The following is a 13,637-nucleotide window of genomic DNA, read 5'->3' as shown; positions in this document are numbered from 1 at the left end:
CCAAAAAATAAAAAAGCTATGGCTCTCAGACTATAAAACATCATTTTTTTTTCAGAAATTCTATTATTGTGTAAAACTTAAATAAATAATAAAAAGTATACATATTAGGTATTGCCACGTCCGTAACGATCTTCTCTATAAAACTATCACATGACCTAACTCCTCAGATGAACGCTGTAAAAATAAATAAATGAAAACTGTTCCAAAACAGCCAATTTTTGGGTCACCTTGCCCCATAAAGTGTAATAATGAATGGTCAAAAAATCCTATGTACCCAAAAATGGTACCAATATAAACCTCCACACTTTCTGCAAAAAACGAGCCCCTGCACAAGACGATCGGCAGAAAAATAAAAAACATATGGCGTTCAGAAAACCAATCCAGCACAATCTGCCTTCCAAAAACCGTATGGCATTCCTTTCATTCTGCGCCCTGCCGTGTGCCCGTACAGCAGTTTACGACCACATGTGGGGTGTTTCTGTAAACCGCGGAATCAGGGTAATAAATATTGAGTTTTGTTTGGCTGTTAACCCTTAATGTGTTAAAGAAAAAAAAATTGGAAAATGGAAAATCTGCCGAAAATGTGAAATTTAGAAATTTCATCTCCATTTTCCTTTAATTCTTGTGGAACGCCTAAAGGGTTAACAAAGTTTGTAAAATCAGTTTTGAGTAACTTGAGGGGTGTAGTTTCTACAATGGGGTCATTTATGGGGGGTTTCCACTATGTAAGCCCCACAAAGTGACTTCAGACCTGAACTGGTCCTTAAAAAGTGGGTTTTGGAAATTTTCTTAAAAATTGTAAGAATTGCTTCTAAACTTCTAAGCCTTCTAACGTCCTAAAATAATAAAATGACATTTCAAAAATTATGCCAACATAAAGTAGACATATGGGGAATGTTAAGTAATAAATATTTTATTAGGTATGACTTTCTGTTTTAGAAACAGAGAAATTGAAATTTGGGATTTTTTCATAAATAAAGGTGAAATATATTGACTCAAATATATGACTATCATGAAGTACAATGTGTCACGAGAAAACAATCTCAGAATGGCGTGGATAAGTAAAAGTGTTTCAAAGCTATTACCACATAAAGTGACGCATGTCAGATTTGTAAATTTTGACCTGGACATTGGGGCATCAATGACCCTTGGTCATGAAAGGGTTAAAAAGTGGGTTTTGGAAATTTTCTGAAAAATTTCAAGATTTGCTTCTAAACTTCTAAGCCTTGTAACGTCCACAAAAAATAAAATAGCATTCACAAAATTATCCAAACATGAAGTAGACATATGAGGAATGTAAAGTAGTAACTATTTTTGGAGTTCTTACTATCTATTATAAAAGTAGAGAAATTGAAATTTGGAAATGTTTCCAAATTTTTTGTAAATTTGGTATTTTTTCTAAATATTTTTTTTTTTTTACTCAATTTTACCACTGTCATGAAGTACAATATGTGACAAGAAAACGGTCTCAGAATGGCCTGGATAAGTAAAAGCTTTTTCAAGTTATTACCACATAAAGTGACACGTCAGATTTGCTAAAAATGGCCTGAGTAGAAATGCGAAAAAGGTCTTGGGCCTGAAAGGGTTAAGGTACAGATTTGTAAATAAAAGCATAGTGCAAAACAATGAAGCATTAAATAGTTCAAAAAATCCCTTAGTTTGAAATGTTAGGCTTTGAATGGGTGCACAAAAAACTTTCTGGTGAAGTGTATCAAAGGCTGTATGCAAAACTTGCCTGTACTCTGTTGTGGAAGAGGCATTTTTGGCAAATATTTATTATCTTTTTCCATTTTTACTCAGGGATTTGCGGGACTAATGTGACCTCAGTGGCCCGACATATTTACAATAATTTATGACAGAAACTGGTATAGATTATAGCTTAGCTGTATGCCAACTCAAAAAACAGACTTCCAAAAGATGCAGCAAGTTTATTAAGAGGCTAATACCTCTAAATACATTTGTAGCATCTTACTCCAGAGTGCTTTCTTTAAGGGCTCATGTACACGAATGTATTTTTCTTCCGTGTCCGTTTTTTGCGGGGCGTATGCGGAACCATTTACTTTAAAGGGTCTGCAAAAAAACTTGAATGACTCAGTAGGAATTCAGTTTTTGTATGTCCACATGGCCGCAAAAAGAATAGTGAGCATGTCCTATTCTTGTCCGCTTTGCAGACAAGGATATACATTGTTACAATAGATCCGCAAAAAAAAACACGACTTCGGGTGAGAAGAACTTTGGCTCTGCAGAACCAATACATTTTAATGCTGTATGGAAACAGCATTAAAATGTAAGTATTTGAATGAATTGACTTCGGATCTATAATCTGAAGGTCGATTCGATCAAGCCTAGCTGTGATATCATGGTAAGACATGACATCACATTCAAGTCTAGAACTGCTACATCTGTATGTTAATAAAAAAAAAAAAAAAGTTAAAAAAACATTCGTTTTCCCTCACAGTAAACACAGGCACATAAACACATATATAAGAACACATATACAGACACAGGCACATAAACACATATACAGACACAGGCACATATGAGATATATATGTATATATAGTAGTGTTTGCAGGTCGGCACTGCTGCTGAGATCGCGGTGCACGTGTCTATGGGATGGCGTTCCCAATAAAATACTGAAGAAAAGATCGGCACTCACTGTAGATGATTATTCTTCTCCTTTATTGTCACATATACAGTAAGTATATTACTGTATATGTGACAATAAAGCAGACGAATAATCATCTACAGCGAGTGACAGTCTTTTCTTCAGTATATATATATAGTCCCAAAGTCTCTTAGCATTAGCTGGTTGTGCATTAACCCATTTCACAGTGCAGTACAAATACCAATACAGGGCAGTAACAGTGCGAATTAACAGGATATTTTAAAATAAACATATAAAATGCACTTCAACTATATAATACAGTATACAGCACGTGGAAACAATGGCATATATCATAGTGCAGGTTAAGGGTACTTTCACACTAGCGTTTTTCTTTTCCGGCATTGAGTTCCATCACAGGGGGTCAAAACCGGAAAAAAACAGATCAGTTTTATCCTAATGCATTTTGAATGGAGAGAAATCCGTTCAGTATGCATCAGTTCAGTCCCTCTTCCATTTTATAGCTGGAGAAAATACCTCAGCATGCTGCAGTTTTCTCTCCGGCCAAAAATCCTGAACACTTACCAGAATGCCATATTCGGCATTAATTTCCTTTGAAATGCATTAACGCCGGATCAAAGTGTTCCGGCAAAACGGATGCGCATGCGCAGACCTATAAAAATGCAAAATAAAATAAATACCATATCCGTTTTTCAGGATGACACCAGAGAGACAGATTCGTTATTTCAATGCATTTGTCAGACGGATCCGCATCCGGATCTATGCCCCTTCTGATGCAACCCATTATCTTATTGGCCTTGGCAGAAGCTGCCTGACACTGTTTTTTGCAGCTTAGTTTGCTGTTTATTAAAATTCCTAGATTCTTTTCCATGTCAGTGTTACCCAGTGTTTTACCATTTAGTATGTACGGGTGACTTGCATTATTCCTTCCCATGTGCATAACTTTACATTTGTCAGTGTTAAACCTCATCTGCCACTTATCTGCCCAAGCCTCCAATCTATCCAGATCGCTCTGTAGTAGTATACTGTCCTCATCAGTGTAAATTACTTTACACAGTTTAGTGTCATCACACAGTTTAGTGTCTCAATGCTATTGGATTCTTGGTATTATGCATATTTTTATATTTCTTCTCTACAAGGAGTACTCTACCTTGAAGATAAGGGACCCAACTCATTTGGAAAAGGGGAAACAAACATCAGTCCCTTCTGTCCAGGGTGGAAATCCTGCCACTTAGGCCTCATGCACATGACCGTTGTGTGCACCCGCGTCCGTTCCGTCATTTTTCACAGTTTAGCTAAAGGTCCCATTCATTTCTATGGAGCTGTGAAAAAAACTGATAGTCCTCCCTTTTTTCTCTGCGTCCGTGATCCATGATTCCAGTCCGTCAAAAAAATATAACCTGTCCTATTCTTGTCAGTGGAAAACAGAGGACGGACCCATTCAAGTCAATGAGTCCGTCAAAAAAAACGGATGCACAACTGGTATGTCATCCGTGTCCGCGACCTTGGTGCAATAAAATTACACTTTTCATTAACCTTCCTTTTTTTTCCCCCGTCAGACAAAAAAAAAAGGAAGACACAAGGAAACACAACTGAAGCAAAATCGGACACGGACCACTGAAGCCAAATCACTGACAGTGAAAAAACTGTCGTGTGCATGAGGCCTTAGTGAAAAAAACTGAGTGGACTGAGCTCTCATAGCTTGGTGAATGGAAGTTATGGAAGAAGCCTAGCATTCACTCGCAGGGGAGCTACAACAACAGCAGAGCCCTCTCTTGACTGTTTCCAACCTATGGCCATCATGTCCAGCCAGGTGGTAGTCAGGCCCATTTTGAGATGAAAAAACCCCTTCAATATATAAATAAATGGTGGTCACTTTTATTAGGTTAGAAGCTTTTTCAGGGTCACAGTTGGAAAATCAAGTGTAGTCCCCTGGAATAGGTGTTAGAAGATAGGAGAAGTGCTCCTGAGTACATAGCTGCAATGTTGTCGTATGGGCCCGGGTGTCTACAGTCCCAAATTTGCAGGAACTGTCCATAATTTTCAAAGACCGCCCTGGCAAATGTGGGCTGTGGTCATAAATAGGTGGTCACTAGGTTAGGCGTGTGTCCAAGACGGGTTTACATGGCCAGAATTTACCAACTAACCTGATGATAACCCTGGTTTACATGTAAATAACATTAGTCATAATTGTATGTGTCTTCAACAGGAGAGATGAAAAAGATTTGTGGTCTTCACAAAAAGTTCCTTTTAGCAACCAATCAAAGCTGAGCTTTTATTTGTTAAACTGTTCTGCAAAAGGAGAGCTGCCCTACGATTGGTTGCTATATGCAACCAGGCCTGTTTTCTGCTATCCAGTTTTGATACATGAGGCCGATACCATTTTGTAAATATGTACATTATTATTATTATTATTTTTGTCTGAAAGGAATTTATAAGTTCAGTAAGTAGATGAAAACTCAACATCTTGCTCGTTACTTAAAATGAATAATAAATTCCTTCAATTGTTTCTGAAAGAGTGGGGATGCTCTGTTTTAATAAATTGATTCCCAAAAAATATTATTTGTTCTGTTCTTTACCACCACAGTCCTAGAAACAAAATGTTGTACTCGGCACAGGCAGACGATCAGCTATGTTTCTCTCCAGCATGACGGGGGAAGGGGCACAAAAAAAGTTTGCACCCCCCTGCTGTAGTTCATCATTGCAGGAGAATAAATTTACCTAGATAGATGCTGCAAAACAGGGGGTTATTCAGGGGTTAAAACAACAAAATACATACTCACCTCATCTACCTGATCTCGGAGAGGCCGTCGCGGCCATCTTGATTGAAGAAAATGCACCAATTCTTGCATGCGCTGACGTGATGACATCATAACGCTGGGCAGGCGTGGTGACTGCCTAGCATGATGATGTGGTGACATCACAAGTCAGCACGCAAGAGGATTGGCACGTTTTCTTTAAAGAAGATGGCTGAAATGGCCTCTCCGAGGTGAGTATATATTTTTTACCACTATTTGAATCAAATTCCACTTTATTAACTTCAATTCGCTCAACACTAGTTATAAGTAATCATAATTCTATATAGAAAAAATAGTAGGGCACACCTACAGTTGGGTACACATAGGAGATTTATTATACATTTATTCATACAACAGTATATAATAATATCACATAAAAAATAAATTAAACAAATATTAGCATGCGGTTACTGCATAGATGAAAAAATAAAATCGCTTAAAATATATACAAAATGTCACTGGACAGAGTAATCCTAAATAGAGGAGTCTTTTCACTAAGTATTTCTCCAAGTTGTAATATTAATATCGCAAGTCTAGTTCCTCAGTCCGCATAAAGTAAAAGTTCCCAGAGCAGTTTCAATGTAATAGAAGGGTAATTTTATTACTTATATTTCTTTTACTTGAATCACTTTCTGTGTGTATATCGATTCGACATTTATTTGTCTACTCACACTTATGCTGGCTGTGTTGCGGTTTACCGTGGCGTCCCACGTATGGTCCGCTTGCAGTCAGCGGTATCATTTCCTGAGTGTGGATCCAGGGATCTTCGGTAGTGAATTGCAGGGGTGCCGTAGATAAAGATTTATATGTGAAATCACTGCCAGGTGCTTGAATCAAGCTGCAGGTTTGTTCTTACTCCGGCAATCAGAGTTTGCTTTCTCCTGCCAATTCTTTTTAATACCGATCCCTCTCCTTGTGGTTAGTTTGAAGCGCTTCAATGTTCCAGCTGCATATCCAGTCTTATGGGATCCTCTCTCACCAAACGCGTTTCGGAGTTGGCTACGACTCCTTCATCAGTGGCTGATACACAGAAAGTGATTCAAGTAAAAGAAATATAAGTAATAAAATTACCCTTCTATTACATTGAAACTGCTCTGGGAACTTTTACTTTATGCGGACTGAGGAACTAGACTTGCGATATTAATATTACAACTTGGAGAAATACTTAGTGAAAAGACTCCTCTGTGTACCCAACTGTAGGTGTGCCCTACTATTTTTTCTATATTGTTACCATTTTTGAAGATTGGGTGAAATCTTTTCTGTAGGTGCACCCATCCTACCCATTGTTCAGGGAGTGAGCCACCTCTATACAAAACTCTGAATCATAATTCTATATCTATAAATTATGAAGAAAATGAAGTCAGCTATTGTGAGATTGTTATGGACCCGGTAAAAAAAAATGCACATAACCTGCAGCATGGCACTTTTATTTTATCTTCTTATGGTTTACAGTGGAGGGAGGGACGTCATCACACATATTATTGTCAATAATAATTTATTTTCTTTTTTTCAGTTAGCTACTTCCAAAAGTATTTTGATATTTGATATCAACCATAATACGCAGGCTGCAGGGTTACATGTCCTTGGCTTTAGCTGAACATACAAAGTAGCCAGGATTTGGTCTGGCAGGTTTTAGCTCTATTATCACATGTTCACAGTCTGAAGGTCTCCTTTATTTATTAATTTACTTAATATTTATAGAAATTTAAAGAGGACCTGTCACCTTAAAGTGCAATGCAATCTGCAGGCAGCAATTTATAGAGCAGGAGGAGCTAAGCAGACTGATATAAAAAAATTTGGGAAAGATTCAGTAATTATGGTAGTTTATACATTTAAAACTGCTTTTTCTAATTTAAAGGGGTTATCCCACAATCATACATCGTATAGTACATGAGAATCTCTTTCTAACAAAGCTAGAACCAGACCTGTACCTCACATGGATCCAGAGATCTCCCCATTCATTGCTCTGCTAGATTTACATCAAACGGACAGCTCAAGGGGAGTGTCTTTTCTGTGCAGCTCAGGGGGCGTGTCTCAGCGCTCCCTATCACAGCTCAGGGGGCGTGTCCATGCTCTGCCTATCACAGCTCAGGGGGAGTGTCCATGCTCTCGCTATCACAGATCAGGAGGCAGTTGAAGGATAAAACTGAGCATGTGCAGACTTCTCAGTGAGCAGGACAAAGAAATCTGAAAAACAAACAGCAGGTGGCGCTGTACAGGTATATTTTATTGAATAACAGTGGCTATACAAAATTTTTTGTTATATGCAATAACAAAAGTATTCAAATCCAGGTGCTGGTTTAAAAATTGTAAAATATTTTTCGAGGGACAACCCCTTTAAGACCATCCCCGTGAACAGCTCTCAGTACACGGGGAGGTCTTATTAGTGACTGACAGCTATCTATGTCTATACACTTATACAGAGAATACTATCAATCACTGAAAACACCTCCACTCTGTAATGGGAGCTGTTCACAGGGGTAGTCTTAAAGGGGTTATTTGACCTAGGTGGGGAAGTCGTAAAAGGGGTTAAAGGACCTAGGTGCAGCTCAGCCCTATTCACTTGAATAGGGCTGGTTGTGAGATCACTGGTCTGTGGTAAGCAGCAAGAAGACTGCAGCCTTAGGATAGGTCATCAGTTACAAATAGTCAGATAAGCCCTTTAAAGTGGCTGAGGAGTAATGGGGTGGGTGGCACCCCCCCCCCCCCACACACACACACACACACGCACACTTGGGCAGACCTGTAAATAAAGGAATGATGATTTACCTTCTTCCTGCAGCCAACTCCCCGCTCCTTCTCCTCCAGGCCCAAGCTTGGACTGGCCCACAGGGGTACAGGTGAATCCCCCGGTGGGCCCCTGAGCTAGGTGGGCCCCTAGTCTCCCACCCATACAGTAGACTTACTGCACTACATACATATATTCAGTTTACAGCACCTCAACCAGCCTATGTTCATATAAAAACGTGATAGATCATTAAGGAAACTCCCCAGTTTATTATTATAGACAAGATCAGAGCTGAGAACTTCTAGGTGTAGAGGAAAGCTACAAGTGTCCTCTTTTCTCCATGACCTACCTTCTCAAAGTTGCTGCAGGGACCCCTATATTCAATCATCTGGCAGCATCTTGCTGCTGTGTGAGCAGGTAATAATTGAATGTATCTGTACGGTGGGCCCCCAAATTAAATTTTACTGGTGGGCCCTAGGCACTCCAGTCCGACACTGTCCAGGCCTGTGATGCTCCGCTGGGCTCCCTCAATATCAACATCAGGTTTGATGCCGCCTGCAGCCAATTAACAATGACGCAGGGGGATACGGTCTCTGCTGCAGCCAAATCTTGACATCAAGGGAGCCCAGCAGAGCATCACAGACCTGGAGGAGAAGGAGCAGGGATCCTGGAAGCAGGTAAGTCATGTTTCCTTTGCAGGCTGGCCAAGTGGGAGAGCTTGCCCCCCCAAAAAATCAGGGGTACTGAAATACACTTACATTAGGCGTATTTCAGGTGCAGATGACTCTGCAACAGTTAGTTGCGCTGCTATCTGAAACTTTTCCCCGCTTTTGTGGGCGTAGGCTGGGACAGAGGTAGAAAACAGTCTAAAGAAAACAGTCTAAATGTAAAACAGGTCGGAAGCTGTCTTACATTTAGAGCTGCCCTGGATGTGCCTCTTCATAACTTCAGCGGATCCTCCGCCAGACCGTCTTAATAAATGTGCCCCTTCATTCTTGCTCAACCCTTTTAATAAAAATAAAAAACCCAGATATAAATGTATAATTACAATTTTTGCTGAATTTTTTCCCACAAGAATATATATATATATATATATATATATATATACTGTGTAGAGCCGACAGCAGGAGGAAGAAGATCGCGGGCGGTGAAGAGCGACAGCGTCCAGGAGCAGGAGAGGTAAGTGGGTTTTTTATTTTATAAAACATGAGGCAATATGAGGCAGTATGGGGCTGCTGGGGGGGGGGTAATCTGGGGCAATATGGGGCTGCTGGGGGGGGGTGATCTGGGGCAATATGGGGCAATATGGGGCTGCTGGGGGCTGATCTAAGGCAATAGGGGCTAATATGAGAGGCAATGGGGTCTGCTGGGGGCTAATATGAGAGGCAATGGGGGCTGCTGAGGGCTAATATGAGAGACAATGGGGGCTGCTGAGGGCTAATATGAGAGGCAATGGGGGCTGCTGGGGGCTGATATGAGACTGCTGGGGGCTGGTGAGAGGCATAGGGCTCTTATCTGAGGTCTGATTGGGGTCATTCACATTGGGGTCTGAGCTGAGGTTTGATTTGAGGTCTTGTTGGGGTCTTATTAACGTTGGAGGTCTGATTGGGGCTCTTAGCTGAGGTCTGATTAACATTAGGGGTCTGACTGGTGGTCTGACCTGAGGTCTAATTAAAAATATTTTTTCTTATTGTCCTCCTCTAAAACCTAGGTCCGTCTTATGGTCTGGTGCGTCTTATAGTGCGAAAAATACGGGGTGTATATATATATATATATATATATCATTCTGCTCAGCTTCTCCTGCACTATAACATGCTGCCTGCAGATTGCACTGCATTTTCTGGTGGCAGGTCCTCTTTAAACACAAGGCTATTTCTGGTAAGTGGCAGTAAACACACTGATGTCACTGGCATAGTTCATCCTTTCAACCTCTGTCTCTCTCAACCTGAGGGTATGAATACAGTCATAGTTTATATTTCTATGATTATACAAAGGTTGACAATCTTTGCTATGAACATCCTGAATTGTCTAAAGATGTTGACTTTTAAATGATGACTTGCAAGGTCATACCAGGGAACACAAAAGTGTCATACTGAGAAGTGTCCTCAAAAAATGCCTAGAACTGAAGTGTCTATTACCTACACCCAAAACCATGAAATGCTGCAATAACGAAAATGGGTAAAACATGAAGGGCAATGTAACTAATAATATGAAATGAAAAGTGTAAGTATCAATAACTTACTGGCTATAACTAATCACCAGCGATGGACTATGTATTTTACTGCCCTTCTGCTCTTAATCTAAGGGTACCGCCACATGGGCAGCCTGTGCTGGGACAAGCCACAGCAGAAGCCTTTTTAATAAATGATTTACATCTCTGGCCTCCGTGCATCAGAATCTCAAGTCTATGCCTGCCAGCAGATTATGTCATCTTAAAGGGCATCTGTCAGCAGCTTTGTACCTATGAAACTGGCTGACCTGTTACATGTGCACTTGGCAGCTGAAGGCATCTGTGTTGGGGCCATGTTCATATTTGCCGGCATTTCTACGAAAAATAATGTTTTATTATATGCAAATGAGCCTCTATGAGCAAAGGGGGCACTGCCATTACACCTAGATGTTCTGCTCTCTCTGCAACTGCCTCACCCTCTGCACTTTAATTGCCAGGGTCAGCAGTGTAAACATACGGTAATCACACCTGGAGCTGACTTCTCCTAAAGTCAGTGAAAGTGCATTTGCAGAGAGAGCTGAGCCTCTAAGGGTAATTGCAATGCCCCCGTGCATATATTGAAACATCATTTTTCTCAGCAATGTGAGCACATATGAACATGGGACCAACACAGCTGCCAAGCACACATGTAACAGGTCAGCCAGTTTCATAGGTACAAAGCTGCTGTCAGATGCCCTTTAAGCTATAACTTATGCCAGTTTCTGGGGTAAGTTATAGCAAATCTGGTGGGCTGCACAAAATCCCCTCCAACCAAGCTCTACCCCTTTTCTAAAGAATTCAGAAAAATGGCGAGAAGCTTTAAAAGTTACAGATTATGGAGCAAATATGGATCGCGCCATTATTTGCAACTTATTTATGACAAAATTATGGTGTTAGGCTACTTCACACTAGCGGCAACCCTCTTCGTCTGGCTGTCCCAGCGGGTGAACAGCCTGCCGGATCCGTGCTGCCGCTAGTGCACAAGTGCTGCTGGAGGTCCGCTCCGGCCCTATTGTCTATAATGGGGGAAGGCTGGAGTTCGAGGCGGCCGGAATAAAACTATGCCGGAATAAAACTATGACATAGTGTGGAGGTGGCAGCAGAATGAGGAGACCACAGTGTGGCAAGGTGACATAGTGTGGAGGTGGCAGCAGCATGAGGAGGCCACAGAGTGGCAAGGTGACATAGTGTGGAGGTGGCGGAAGCATCAGGAGGCCACAGAGTGGCAAGGTGACATAGTGTGGAGGTAGCAGAAGGATGAGGAGGCCACAGAGTGGCAAGGTGACATGTGTGGAGGTGGCAGCAGCATGAGGAGACCACAGAGTGGCAAGGTGACATAGTGTGGAGGTGGCAGCAGCATGAGGAGACCACAGAGTGGCAAGGTGACAAAGTGTGGAGGTGGCAGCATCAGAATAGTAGCTGAGGCAGGTAGCCAAAAGAAACCGATCTCTTTTGTCAAAGTGTTGGTGTGGCACCATGGATGATCTAGTCTGATGCATCAGGCATTGGTGAGTGGAAATCCTGGCTGATCCATGCCTGATTCATCTTGACAAATATTTTGGGTGGACAGGCGAGTTCTTCTTGGGGTAACTATGGCCCCCGCACTAAACACCGCTCTGATGCCTCACTACTGGTCGGGCAGGACAGCTTTTCCAGGGCAAACTCGGCCAGTTGCGGCCAAAAATCCAGTTTGGCTGCCTATTAGTCCAGCGGATCTTCAATGTGCTGTCCAAGTATGCCAACACCTGCTGGTTCAGGTCCTGCTCCAGATCTATATGCTACTGCTGGTGAGTAGTTTCTTCATTAGGCAGGTGAAGAAAGCTGCTCATCAGCGACTCTAGACTAAAGTTGCTGCTGATGGAGCTGGAACTGCTCCTACCCCCCCCCCCCCCCGACCCTGCTACAGCAGCCATGGCAGACGAACGTGAGCGCAGAGGGCCCCCCGGTCAGACCTGCGAGAGGATGGACGATGGCGCAGATAGGCAGCGGCCAACTGACTACATAGAATGTCTCTATAGTAGTTCAGTTTGTCCTCCCTCTCAGCAGGTGTAAAAAAAAGTCCCCCATTTTGGACCGGTAGCGAGGGTCCAACAAGGTGGAGAGCCAGAAGTCCTCCCTCTGCCGAATGGTGACAATTCAGCTGTCCCTACGCAAGCAAGAGAGCATGCATCGGGCTATTTGAGCAAGTGACTCGGAGGGACTCCCTGCATCCATCTCCACTGCATACTGCCATGGTGTGTCTGGGTCCTCTGCCTCATCTTCTTCATCGCCCTGTAGCTCCTCTGGCTGCTCCTACTCCTCCTCTTCCGTCATCTGTGTAGAAAAACCACCCATTTTGCTACACATTGCTTTTGCTCCAATGTCCTCCTCCTCCTCCAGTTCAGCCCCTACAGGGCTCATGTGGCCGTGAGATGTAGGTGCCACATCTCCAATCCCCTGACCAGCCAGATTTACCAGCATCTGTTCCAGGACATGAAGCAGTGGAATGACCTGGCGTAGTCCTGGCAACTGACAAATAATGTGGCCTCCTCAAAGGACCTGAGCAAACGGCAGGTGTCACGCATGAGCTGCCACTGGCTGACATCGAAGTTACACAGGGGAGTATGCCTGTCCGCTTGGATCATCAAGAAATCGTTTATGGCCTTTCTCTGTTCATACAGTCGGTCCAACATATGGAGGGTGGAATTCCAATGGGTGGAAACGTTACATATCAGCCTATGTTGGGGGATGCCATTCTGCAGCTGCAGCTGAAGGAGGGTGTGCTTTGCAGTGTACGAGTAGCTGAAGTGCATGCAAAGTTTCCTAGACATTTTTAGGATATCTTGAAGATAGGTGGAAGACTTCAGGAACCGCTTGACAACCAGATTGAACACGTGCGACATGCAGGGTGCATGGCTCAGCCCTCCTTGATGCAACACTGACACCATGTTTTTCCCGTTGTCGGTCACCATGGTTCCAATTTTAGTTGTTGAGGAGAAAGCCAGGATTCGATTTCTTGATGGACACATAGAAGTTCCTCCCCGCATGACTCAGTTTGCCCAGACAAACGAGGTGCAGAACAGCATGACACCACCATGCCCTGTACATGTGGTATGCTGGAGGGGCACTGAGAATTGTCCCTGCAGTGGAGGCTGAGGACACGGTGGAGGATGAGGAGGCAGAGGCGGACATTGTCGAAGGACCAACGGCGTGACAACGTGGAGGCGGAAGTGGTGTCACCTATCCAAGTTGCTGGTGTGGCTGTGTAGGAGCCACATTTACCCAGTGGGCTGTAAAG

Source organism: Bufo gargarizans, chromosome 5 (assembly GCF_014858855.1).
Source record: "Bufo gargarizans isolate SCDJY-AF-19 chromosome 5, ASM1485885v1, whole genome shotgun sequence".
NCBI classification, from domain to species: domain Eukaryota; kingdom Metazoa; phylum Chordata; class Amphibia; order Anura; family Bufonidae; genus Bufo; species Bufo gargarizans.
Note: the sequence above shows the minus strand (reverse complement) of the source record.